Source organism: Chrysemys picta, chromosome 6, assembly GCF_011386835.1.
Source record: "Chrysemys picta bellii isolate R12L10 chromosome 6, ASM1138683v2, whole genome shotgun sequence".
NCBI lineage: Eukaryota > Metazoa > Chordata > Testudines > Emydidae > Chrysemys > Chrysemys picta.
Genome location: NC_088796.1, coordinates 113,302,998 through 113,315,455, shown reverse-complemented (window position 1 = coordinate 113,315,455; position 12,458 = coordinate 113,302,998). Strand labels below are relative to the sequence as shown.

General features: G+C 45.0%; 1 long non-coding RNA gene across 2 annotated transcripts; it reads left to right on the top strand.

The window, feature by feature from the left end:
• Positions 1-510: 510 nt before the first annotated feature.
• On the top strand, positions 511-8,111 carry LOC135972269 (uncharacterized). 2 transcript variants are annotated; one of them, XR_010588697.1, is made up of 2 exons: positions 511-628; positions 6,252-8,111. It is a non-coding gene; the product is annotated as an uncharacterized LOC135972269 (long non-coding RNA). The 2 variants fall into 2 exon arrangements; XR_010588696.1 differs by lacking the exon at positions 511-628 and adding an exon at positions 787-987.
• Positions 8,112-12,458: the final 4,347 nt, after the last annotated feature.

Sequence of the window (12,458 nt, the reverse complement as noted above, 5' to 3'; positions counted from 1 at the left end):
CAGAGGGAATGAACAGAACAGGCAATCACTGAGTGATCCATCCCCTGTCCTCCACTCCCAGCTTCTGGCAAACAGAGGCTAGGGACACTCAGAGCATAGTGTTGCATCCCTGAGCATTCTGGCTAATAGCCATTGATGGACCTATCCTCCATGAACTTATCTAGTTCATTTTTCAACCCTGTTATAGTTTTGACCTTCACAACTTCCCCTGGCAACAAATTCCACAGGTTGACTGTGCTTTGTGTGAAAAAGTCTTTCCTTTTGTTTGTTTTGAACCTGCTGCCTATTAATTTCATTGGAGATCCCTAGTTCTAGTTATGTGAAGGAGTAAATAACATTTCCTTATTCACTTTCTCCACACTAGTCAAGATATTTTTAGATCTCTATCATATCCCCTCTTAGTTATCTCTTTTCCAAACTGAAAAGTCCTAGTCTTTTTAATCTCTGCTCATACGGAAACTGTTCCCTACCCCAAATCATTTTTGTTGCCTGTCTCTAAACCTTTTCCAGTATAAGAGAGGAAAAAATCAGACTTGCTGTTTTATAAATTATGGATTAACAGAAGAATGGCTAACATGAAGAAGTGGCCGCCTTTCTTCTCTAGGAGTCTACAATGATTGCAGTGAAGGTAAGATGGAACTTTTTAGTGTGTTTAAATCTAAAGTGAGAGGATACTTAAATCTCTCTGTATTGCTGAGAAATTCTAGTGTTGCATACAGGGGCGGCTCTAGACACCAGCAAAGCAAGCACGTGCTTGGGGCAGCCCATTTGCAGGGGCGGCAGGGATCCAGCATGGGAGCTGAGACCCAACAGGGGGCCCTGGGAGCTGTAGTTCCTTGGTTAGCTCCCTTCCTATAGAGCCAGCCCTGGAGCAGGGAAAGAACTACATTTCCCAGCATTCCCTTGGCCACTACCAACAGGAAAGGGGGAGGGAGTGAGGAAGCTGAGACCTCATGCTGCAGCCTGCTATGAATGGAGAGCTGCACTGTGAGTAGGGATTCCATATTTTAACATTCAAAAAATAGGACACTCCACAGGGAGGGAGGGTAGCCCCACCCTGCCCCCATCCACTCCCTCCGACTGCCCCCCCACAGAAACCCCAACTCATCCAACCCCCCCTGCACTCTGTCCCCTGATCACCCACTCCTGGGGACCCCTGCCCCCAACTGCCCCTTAGGACCCCACCCCCTATCTAAGCCCCACTGGTCCTTGTCCCCAACTGCCCCCTCCTGAGACCTCCCCCAACTTCCCCCTTAGAACCCCACCCGCTACCTGTCCCCTGACAAACCCCTGGGACTCCCATGCATATCCAACTGCTGCCTGTCCCCTGACTGCCCCCCCGAACCTCTGCCCCATCCAACCCCCCCTTCTTCCTGTCCCTTGACTGCCCCCCTCCGGAACTCCCTACCCCTTCTCCAATGCCCCAGCGCCCTTACCGTGCCACTCAGACCAGCGTGTCTGGCTTCGCGCAGCGCCAGACACGCTACTGCATACATGCTGTCGTGCTCCCCTGCGGAGCCACAGGCCCCCTGCCCCTTCCCCCCCCAGCACCTGCCTTCCAGATTTGAACACCTCAAAATTCAGGAGTGCTCAAGCTCAGTTTGGGCAGCTATTACTTCATTTCTCCCAAATCAAATATACTGATCCACTGTAACTTGCTGTAGAAAAAGTAGGATAAAATTGAGCAAGAAATGCTTCCCAGTGGTTATTAGGACAGGAATTGCTATTTTCAACAGCCATTGCCTTTTTGTTTGTTTGTTTGTTTGTTTAAAAGGAAGACAGTGACATTGCATTGGCAAATTCCCCATAGAAAGAAAGAGTGGAACAAAAGAATAATAAAGGCACCTCAACTTTTCCTCATTTATGTAGGACAGTCTTATAATATGCATCCAGATATCCTCCAATCACACAAGCTGAAAATTGTTCCACTTTACTGCAGTTCTGTAACCATATGGGAACCAATCCTGTCTGTGTTCTGTGCACATCTAAAATTCCTGCTGAATGACCTGCCCTGGGAGCGAGGTACCAGTGACCCAGGGCTGCGGCGGAAGGAGGGTGCAGGTGGGGGGTGGTGAGCCCAGGGCTGGGGCAGCAGGAGGTGTGTGTGGGGGGCAATGGTGGGGGGGGTAGGGGGAACCCAGAGCTGGGGCGGCAGGGTGTGTGTATGTTTGTGGGGGAGAGCCCAGGGCTGGGGCAGCAGGGGGGTGCGGTTGGGGGTGTGTGAGAGCCCAGGGCTGGGGCGGCAGGGGGGTGCGGGTCGGGGGGTGAGAGTCCAGGGCTGGGGAGGCAGGGGGGTGCGGGTGGTGGAGAAGAGCCCAGGGCTGGGGCAGCAGGGGGGTGCGGCGAGGAGCCCAGGGCTGGGACGGTGGGCAGCCAAAATTTTTTTGGCTTGGGGTGGCAAAAAACCTAGAGCCGGCCCTGGTTGCATAGCATGTGTCAGTATTGCCACCGCTCATGCATTTATCATGATTTTGACCCCTGCTACAAGTGATCTTGTGGAAAGCTATAGCCTTCGTATGAGGGGTGAGGGAGAAAAAGAGAGAAACCCTCACACTTCACACAGTGCCCTGAAGTCTAGAGTTAAGTATGCTGGATTGCAAGCCCAGAGGCCATAAATTCTAGTCCCAGATCTTCCACTAACTGCTGTTATTATTTCTGGGTACTTTATAACCCTACTAATGAGGGTGCTTAGCACCTCACAGGATAGGGTCAAATGAGAATAGGATATACCCAAACTGTTTTCCTAGATCAGATTTACACCACTCATCACTGATCTAACGTGATAACAATGGGCCAAATTCTGCAACACTTATTCATGTTGAAAAGTACCTTATTCTATTAACTGTTTTGTTCATTGTGATGGGACTACTCATAGGATGAAGTACTACCCAACATAAGCAAGGGAAGCAGGCAAATAGCAGCAGCAGAATCGAACACAGCTGCTTGCAGAAGGTGAATTTCAGAGTTGCATACACAAGAATTCACATCAAAAGGTTTTGAATGCACATCCAACCAGGGACCAAAAGCAATACTCTCTGACTTATCTGACCAATCACAAGTAGCATAGCTTGCTTTTGAATATTTGTAGTAATGCCACTGGAAGAGATTTAATCATCAGTTAAGTCTGAATAATGAACACTTTCAAAGGAATCATGATTTTCATTTGCATATTCAGTGATCTGGAAAAAAAAAGTTACATTCATCCAATAGATTATTCATGGTAAGTGATTTGTTCAGCTCTATAGTTGAGCATTCAGAAAATATTTAAAACATCTACAGCTGAAAATAGAATCAGATAAATCACATGAAGCAGATAAAAAGGATCAGTCCTTTAAAACTAAAAGACTGTCTCCAAGTGGAAAATATTTAAACTGCCTAGATTACCAATTTAGTTACCATATATAATTGTTAAATGGGGAAATGCCCTAAGAGTTAACTTCAAGAATGTATGGTGCTGTTTAATGAGCGGCTGTGACATACTACACTCCAATATGTACAGTAAAAACTGATTGCTCACTTATTGACTGATGTCCATATGAGCAAACAGAACCAAACTGAGACATTTGGGAGCTTTGTCTTCTGTTCTAATAAAAGTCACTGCATTTTTAGTGGAGCTGCAATTTCCGTTATAAATTTCTATTTTGGCTTAGGACTGAGATATGTTAAGTTCACACTAGTTTGAAAGTGTATATCTACACTTCTGGCTTTATTCATCTCCAGCTGTGGGTTTTCGCATCCCCTCTCCATTCCCCCCACCACACACTGGAAACCCTTAAATGCTCATCTAAGGATGTGTAGAACCTGAGATAGCGTACCCACCTAAAAGGTGGGTAAGACCACATGTCACCATCTGACCTACTTCTGCATCTGCCCACTCCGTGATGTGGATGTAGCCATGACAGAGTGAACTGCCCTCAAGCCTAGGTAGTCCTCCACTGTCACTCCCACAATCCATCTTTCAACATCTTCAGTTCCCTCCCATTTGTTCTCCATGGACTGGAAGTTATCTAATGTTTATGTTCCCTTAAGCAGTTTTGATGCACATGGATTGCTCCAACAACATGCTACTAATCCCCGCTCCACCATTTCAAAATGCCCATCGGCCAGTGAGCTGGCCAGAGAACAACACTAGAGTGCTGGTGACTGTCTGGTGTGATGACACCCAGAGCTGGGACTTCAGCAGGAGTTTCTGTGATATTCATCCGTGGAAGAGTGTCATGGAGGCTAGCTGAGCAAATGGTGCAATGCAAGGAAAAGATTAAACACCTCAAGTCCCTCTACAACAAGGCAAAGGAAGCCAACAGCCAGTCTGGTAATGTGCCCAGCACATGTCTTTTCTATAAGGAGCTTGACAGGGTAATTGGCACCACCCTCAGCATCTGCAGTGATATCCTCCTGAACCAGAGAGTCTCACCATGAGGCAGGGGGAAGGACAGATGGACATAGCAGTGGGTGGCAATAGAGGGGACTCAGTCCACATGTCCATGGAACTTGATGCCCCCACTCAAGACACACAGAAGGATGGGTTAGTGAAGGTTCCTGGCAGATTCTCTCAAGATCCATTTGGGGATGGACTTGTGGACCAGTCTTGGGTGACAGTGTGGAGCAAGGATGGGGCACCTATCTGCAGCTGGATAAGAGCCAAACATCATGTTTTTATTATTATTATTGCCAGGTTCTTCATCTTCAGCTTATATAGGCAGGAGTTTTGGGTTAGGACAAATGACATTATTTTCAAGGAGGAGGATGTTATATTCTGGGATGAGGCGTGTTTTTCCTGGGTGGCAGGTCTGAAATGTACCACCTATCTAGGGTATCTTACCTTCAATCTCCTTCCATACCTCGCTCCCCCCAGCACTGCCATGAGGTACCCAAAATGGATGCCAGTTGGGAAAAAAATTAATCTCCAAAATACTGTTTACCCTTGGTGGCAGCTGGTTAACTATAGGCCTTCATAGTGAACTCTTCTCCCACCACATCCCGCCGCTGCTGTGAGAGGCCCAAGATGGATACCAAGCAAGAAAAAAAATGGAAAAACTACTATGTAAACGCAGTGCTCTCTGATTCATACTTTGTATTCAATTAAACCTTTCAATGGTGCTACAGGGTGCATGGCCTAACAGACATGAGTGTGTAATTTTGCCAGTATTGTTTTTTGTAAAACTGGGATTGACTATGTGATGTTGCTGGTGTATACGTTGGCTATCAAGCTATTCTCGTGTGTACTACAGTTTGCAAGCCCGTTTGGTAAAGTTAATTGTGACAATCATTTTTTCTTCAGTCATCCTATTCATAGTACAGATGTTTCCTTCGGCTACCACTTCACTGTTCCAGTCCAGGGGGCTGCAAAAAAGTGGTAAAGTTCTTTGTGTCTGTCATTGGTTGTCGCTCATTCATCCTCTTAATGCTATGGCTGATCCTTTGGCTAGCCAACATTTGTCGCATGTAGCGGTGATTATGTGTCCATTACAAGTCCATTTTTATTCTTCTGGATTTCTTCAAATGCCATTTCAGATGATGGCTCATGCACAGGCATTGTTGTGCTCTCTGATTTGTCATGGTTTTTCTGTTGATGGGGTAGAGGGTGTTGGTGCAGTCGATATACCCAGTGGCAAAGATATGCATCCTAATGCAAAATTTGGTTAATTTTCATCCTGTTTTCATTGCACTCCTGGAATGTGATGTCTGAAACAATTTCACAGACCAGAAGTTCCAAATGATTTCTCAGATTTCTGGGGAGAGAAAATGCACTTGGAACACGCTGGTAGCTCACTAAACTGCTCCACACAATCATATGCAGTTCCGAGACCAGCTCCTTAAAAATCTCCATCGTAAGTTGATAGGATCCCACCATGTGCCTGGAACAGCGATTCTTTTTTCCATTCTGGTATTTAGAAAATGTTTATGTTCTTCACTGGTTTGCCTTCCTGAAACAAAAGTCAGAGCCACCATTGGTGATTTTCCCTGACAACTGATGTCACCCTTCCCTGCCTAAGCAAGTTCCAAACTACTAAACTGTTTGTACTTGAAACAAAGTCTATGTTACTTACCATACTGTTTGTGTATGTCTCACTCTTCTAATGCCAGACATGAGAATGTCTGCCCATGACAGAAAATGAAGGAGTAATTTCTAAGCATTCTATAATATTCCAAATTCTGGCCTTGGGTACAGGATAAAAACAAGTTGAGGGATTTTTTTCCTCCCACATGGCAATACAATTAACATACTGTGTGCCTGCTTCCATTTGCAGGTACCTCTGCACCTGCTGGTCCAGGCATCCCATCCAATACAATGGGCACTACTTGGGGCCAGCAGCGGGTCTGGAAATGGAAGAGGAGCGAGGAGTGTGTTGGACTAGTGACCAAAAAGAGTAAGGAGCACCTTGCCTTCCAGAGGGTCAAGGAAGAGAGAGAGGAGGACACAGTCTGAGAAGAGAGGCTGCTGGAGCATTTCCTTGAAGAGGAGAGGAGGAACAGGGAGCAGGACCAGCTGTTCCTGGAGTGGCTGATGGGTATGTGGGCCAACAGGGTGGTTCAACCAGATCCCCCGGCAGCTCCACAGCCAACTACAATTAGAGCTCCTGTGCCAGCTACATTGTGTGTACCTGCTTAGGTTCATGTAGCACCACAGTGACATGGAAACAGTGCAGGATTTGGGGAATGTTTTCCACCCCATGGACTCCACCCCTGCACACATGTCAGCCCCGGTACAGCTCTGTGGAAGGAGATCAAGGGAGGTGGTATATTCTGGTGGTAAAGGGCTTAGAAGTGGCACAACCATCACCCACTGACAGTACAGTGTAGTGTGGTGTTTGTTGCAAATGCGCACGGTTGAAATCTTCTCCTGCATGGCTGACCCTGTCACTTGCACACTTGGATGCTGTGTTGTTTTAGACGTGTTGGTCCCAGGATCTCACCAACAGAAGCTGGTCCAATGAAAGATATTACCTTACCTACACCTGCACACTTGGTTATTTGTGTTGTCCTTGTGTTTCTCCCTTTTAAAAAAGTTATGGTTTTGCTCTGTTTAAATGCTTGATTGCAGATTGGGTTATCTGCCATGTGTACTTACCTCTCTTTGCTACTGATATAATTCTGCATTGGTGTTAACAAATAACTAAGAGCCTAATTCTGCAGCCTTTACTCATTGAGTGTTTCTTATTTCATCGTATATTCACACGAATAAGGATTACTCAACATGCTTAAGGGTGGCAGAATCGGGCCCTCAGTAATCATCAATGAGAATATCAGAAAGAATATATTGTAGTTCAGTAGGATTTTGATTAAAACAAGGCATATTATATATGTGTAACTCTTCAATGATATTTAGAGCACATACTACATTGAGGAAGTTTGGGTTCTAATTTGGATTAGTCTGGTTCCAAATTTCACAGTTCAAGCCCATCTACAAAATTTGGATCCTAAAGGGGGAAAGGAGTTCAGATCTAGTATTCTGGTTTGTGTTCATCTCTACATTTGTATCAAGCCCACCAGAAACATGTCCTATTTTGTTTGTGTCCGGATTTCATTGTGAAATGCTAGTATAGTTCTAGTAGAGAGAAACAATTTGTTAGGTAGCTTTGTTTAATTGCATTCATCTTCAACATGTACTTGAATAGCTGACATAATTTTTTTTAAAAAAGAGGTCCTTGGATATGAAGCAAATGTTAAGGCAATAAAAATCATTGGGTTTCTATAGTGGTTCTTAAATTCCATTTAAAGACCAAAAGAAGGGGGGGGGGAGGGAGGAATCCCCCAATATTAGATCATTGTTCATAAGTGCCAGTTTTTCCCTTGTGCATTTTGTCTGCCATCTAAAGTTCTTTAAAAGGGTGTTTAAAAGATAGTTGAACTTTTATAAAATCCCATTCTGAACTTAACCATCTCTGTAGCACAAACACTACCACTGGAAGTTCAAAACACTGGATTTTTAATTTCCCTAGCTTTGTTTGCTTATTTCCCTTTGTTTGGTCTGTGAATATTTAAATGTATACTCACTTGAAAAAGTAAATATGGCTTCTTCTTGTTGCTTTTAGATATTTGAAAGAGTCTAGAAGAGCTTTTATGCTGTCTTGCTCATCAGTGTTAATCAGATAAAAGATTAAAAACAATACCTAGAGTACAGAGCTCATTTTTGGATTGCTGCCTGCTGAATTTTAATTCCTCCATTAAAACTCCTGTTCAGCCAGAATGTAAATATATACATAACTAAACAAGTGGAATTTATGAATTTATTTGAACTCAATAGGTCACTGGGGATGCATTATTTTAAAGCCAAAACATCATCAGTATTTTACACGATTGCAATGGGGACGTCCGTCCCCCAAGAATGCTTTTTAAAGGCGTACACCACCTGTTCATTTCACACAGCCTGCAACATTAATGGAAGAAGCTGTTTGAAATATCGGTTTTGCCTTGGCATTTCCATTTGTGGAAAATTTGCTCTACTAAAGTTGGTCTCATCTTATCCTTTGGGCTTCTTTTTGTAACATGATCCTATCACCAAATACAGTGCTTTTCTTTAATCTCGAAGGGCCCAATCATGTGAACCCTTGGTGCCAAGTGCAGCTTGTGAAATGCCAACATTTATTTCCAGGTAGAGCTGAGTGAATAGTACATAGCAAAGTTTGGGGTATTTTTTAGTAAATTTCATCTCTTTCTGTGAGCGATGTATCCCCAGACAGATTGCTATTGCCTCACTTTTATTTGCAATTTGATTTATTTCATTTTAAATATTTCTAATGAAAATTCCTGGTGCACTGCTTAGCTGAGATTGATTACGTACCTCAAACAGTTTTGTTTGTGTTTATTGATTTGAATGAATGTTAACTCTTCGGGAATGTCTACGCTGCCATCGGAGGTGTGATCGCCACTTGGGCTGGCAGACCTGCACTAGTTTTAATCTGGCTAGCATGGCTAATGCTAGCAGTGAAGATGGCGTGGGCGCATACTGTGGCACAAGCTAGCACCACAAATGCCAGCCCAGAGTTCTGGGCGGGCTCATCCCATCCAGGCTGAAGCCTATGCCACCGCATCTTCACTGCTATTTTTAGTTGCACTAGCTGGATTAAAGCTAGCTCAGGCGTGCTCACCAGAACTGCAATCACACCTCTGATTGCAGTGTAGACACACGCACAGAATCAGGTTTCTAGTGCTGGGCTCTGCAAAAGTGAATTTAAAATCTGCCTGTGATGGGGTATATAATAAACCCTAAATTGGGAGAGAAGGGGTTAAGGCCCCGCCACACTTCACTTGCTTGAGCTGGAGGAGGTTTTTAAAGGAGAGCCATAGGGGAGAACAGATGTATCCTGAGAGCTCCTGAGTAAGGGTGTAGTGGGAGCCCTTGCTGCAGGGATATGCGGGGGGCTGCAAGTGGCTGCTGCAGCAGGGGAATGACAAGCTTGTCCTTAAGGATTAAGAAACACTTCACTCTTTCTCTTGTTGGATTGTTAGAGACTTCGACCGTGTGCTGTACTGGGGAAGTAAATGGTGGGAAGTGGCTCAAGGAGGCAGCCTCAAAGCACCTGGGGTCTTGAGACTGCTGCCATGTGTAGGGCCCTGGGTTGGAGCCTGGTGGGGAGGGAGAATGAGGGCTTGCCTAATAGCTAGCCATGAGGGTGGCATAAAGCCCTTTTCTCCCTTGAGATAATGGGACAAGGACATTGTATGGTAGCTTGGAGTTGGTCTGGAGACTTTTTTTTTTTTGGTGTGTGTGTGTGGGGGGGGAATTGGACTTCTAAACTTCATTGGACTCTGTTGCTCTGGAAAGGGGTGGTCTCCAGTACTGACCTGGCTGGAGGACTGGGTTACTATCTACCGGAAGAGGGACTGCACCTGAACAACCACCCGCAGGGGATGCTAGTGATGAGAGAGAGCTGGTACCCTGGAACCTAACCACCAGGCAGCACCCATGGTAAGCCCAGCCCTTCACATTACCCTCTGCAAGCATTTGTGCTACAAAATTCTGAGCCCACAAACATGAGTGGAACACAACTGCAGAAAGGGTGGAAATCCACATGAAGGGAATTCAAGCAACAAATGAGAGCAACTATTCACAGAAACACTTTTTTGCAGCCTTTTCCCAGGCCTGCCCTGTCCTTGTAACTGCAGGGTGAGGACAAGGTTCATAATTAATGTTTGTTTGTTCTACAAATAAAAGCGCACAACTCATATTTTAATATCAGTAGTCTACCTTTCGAATGCGGATGTGCGCTTTCTCCCACGCTGCGGCAGCCCCCGAGCTGGGACTGGGAAAGAGGCGGGGTCTCTCCCCTGCCACGGCAGCCCCCGAACTGGGACTGGGAAGGAGCAGGGGAGGGGGTCTCTTCCCGGCAGCCGCAGCCCTGGAGCTGGGAAAGTCACCTCTTTCTCTGATCACTGCAGCCCTGCACGTCCCAAATTCCCCACACTCCCTCTTCTCACCCCACTGGCCCCTCCCACCTACCCCCTATTCCCCCCAAGGCCACCACATCACCTTACATGTGCGTCTTCTCCAGGATCCAGGCACCTAATTAGTGGAGCCGTGCCTGCTATTTGGCTGTTTGCTAGTGGGGCACTTAGCATTTCAAAGTCAGATACTTTTGGTACATTGTGGCAACCCCTTTGTAACTGTATTAGGGAGGCTGTGAGGGCAGGTTGTACAGAGCCTGTTCCCTCCAATGTAGACACAAAAGGCCTGCAGAATTTAGACTCACTTTCCTAAGAATGCTAGGCTATTCTGCCAGCCAACATGGCGAGAGGAGGGGTGTCCAGCCAGAGTTAGGGGCAGGGGTATGGCCCATTCCCGCTGCACACCTGGAATTAGGCAGCAGGTAGGGGTGCTATTATTTCTCTTCAAAGGAGTAGTAGTGAGGAATGGAGATTGTATTGGCTCCCAGGGCTCCCTGAGAACATCTGCCAGTGCAGGGAGAATGCCTTGGAGTGCCACTACTCAAGTTATACAACTCTTCCTCCTTCCTCTGCCCTGGGAAAGCTTTAATTTGGTTTCAGTGTTGGACTTCTTGGACAGAAACCTGTGGCGTGGATTCAGAAAGTTATTGTCCTGCTCAGTACAGTAGCTTCTCTATGCAAGGGAAACAGAGTCCTGCTTTCTGTGAAGAATGGTACAATAACTAGAAATTGTGTTGATTTAAATGATTTTAGGATCATTGTATCATACTGTCTTGAGTCTGCATTTGCAAAATGTAACGTGAAAAGGAGAGAGAGAGAGAAGTTAAATGGCACATTGCTGGGTAATTACAATTACAGCTTTAGATTTCTGGCTGCCAGTTCTCACAAGTCTACATGAATTTATACCAGTTTGATGAAATGGTAATTGAAAGGAAGGGGGAAATGCATTTTAAGGTATGTTCTGTGTTTCTAACTTCTGGATTTGGGATCTGCACTATGCTAAAAGTGTGTAAATTTAAAGGGGGGGCAGGGAGAGACATCAGAGCTGAACAGAGGGGAAGGAAAAGGTCCCTATTTATCATGTGCCTGCAATCACTGCTGAGTGATGTATAGTGATTACAATTTATTTTTAATTGGCAGGCTTCTGAGACTGCTATGGGAATTGGTGACAAGATGATGGATCAGTTTCACCATATTGGCTTGTTGATCCAACAAACCTAAAGTGGATATTGGCATTTGTCATTCAGCTTTGGACCCCTACAGACTCCTGCTGCTGATTAGTCAAATACTTCACCTCCTTGTAATTAATGTTTTAACAGCAGAGCCTCTGAGAGACTCTCAAGGGAACAAACTTTTACAATACAACTGCAAAGAAGTGTTACTTAGTACCAGTTGAGTGAGAAGAAGTGAGCATATGGGAAAAGGGAAGAAATCAATGACAATGTTTGAACAGCTTAACCCTGTTGGCCCTTGCATGTTAATAGATTACTTATGCATCATTTACCAGTAGGAGGAAATTAGTATGATTAGCATTTTCTGTTTATTGACTGCAAATCACACATTGGAAAAATGTTTGCATGCATTTCAGTTTATTCCCTTGAAAAACATTGACAGTGACTGTGAGGCCTGGACACCTCACCATCCTTTGTGCTTACTTATATGTGCTGCTGTCCATGCTGCTTGTTTTTCCTAATTTTTTAGGAGTATGAACAAGGGAAAAAGTAAAATACATGTATGTGTATTTTCACTGAGTTTGGCAAAGTAGCAGCTGAATATAATCTAATGGTTGAGATGCACTGAAATGCAAGACCTGACATGGCTGCCCATAGAAATATTTCACTCCTTAGTGGCGAAGCCTTTCATAGGACTCTTTTAATATAGGAATATTTGGAAAGCTCATGATATGGCAAGTGGGGGATCCCTGAGTAGGACTGGGCAAAGGCAGGATCTACAAAGCTAGTTGGTCATGGCTTGGAAATGTGTTTGTTTATGGTACAGATCAAAGTAATGTAAGAAGAGAAAGGGAGGCTTTTTCCTCTTAACAAGAGTCTCTCTCAAGTTAATGCAAA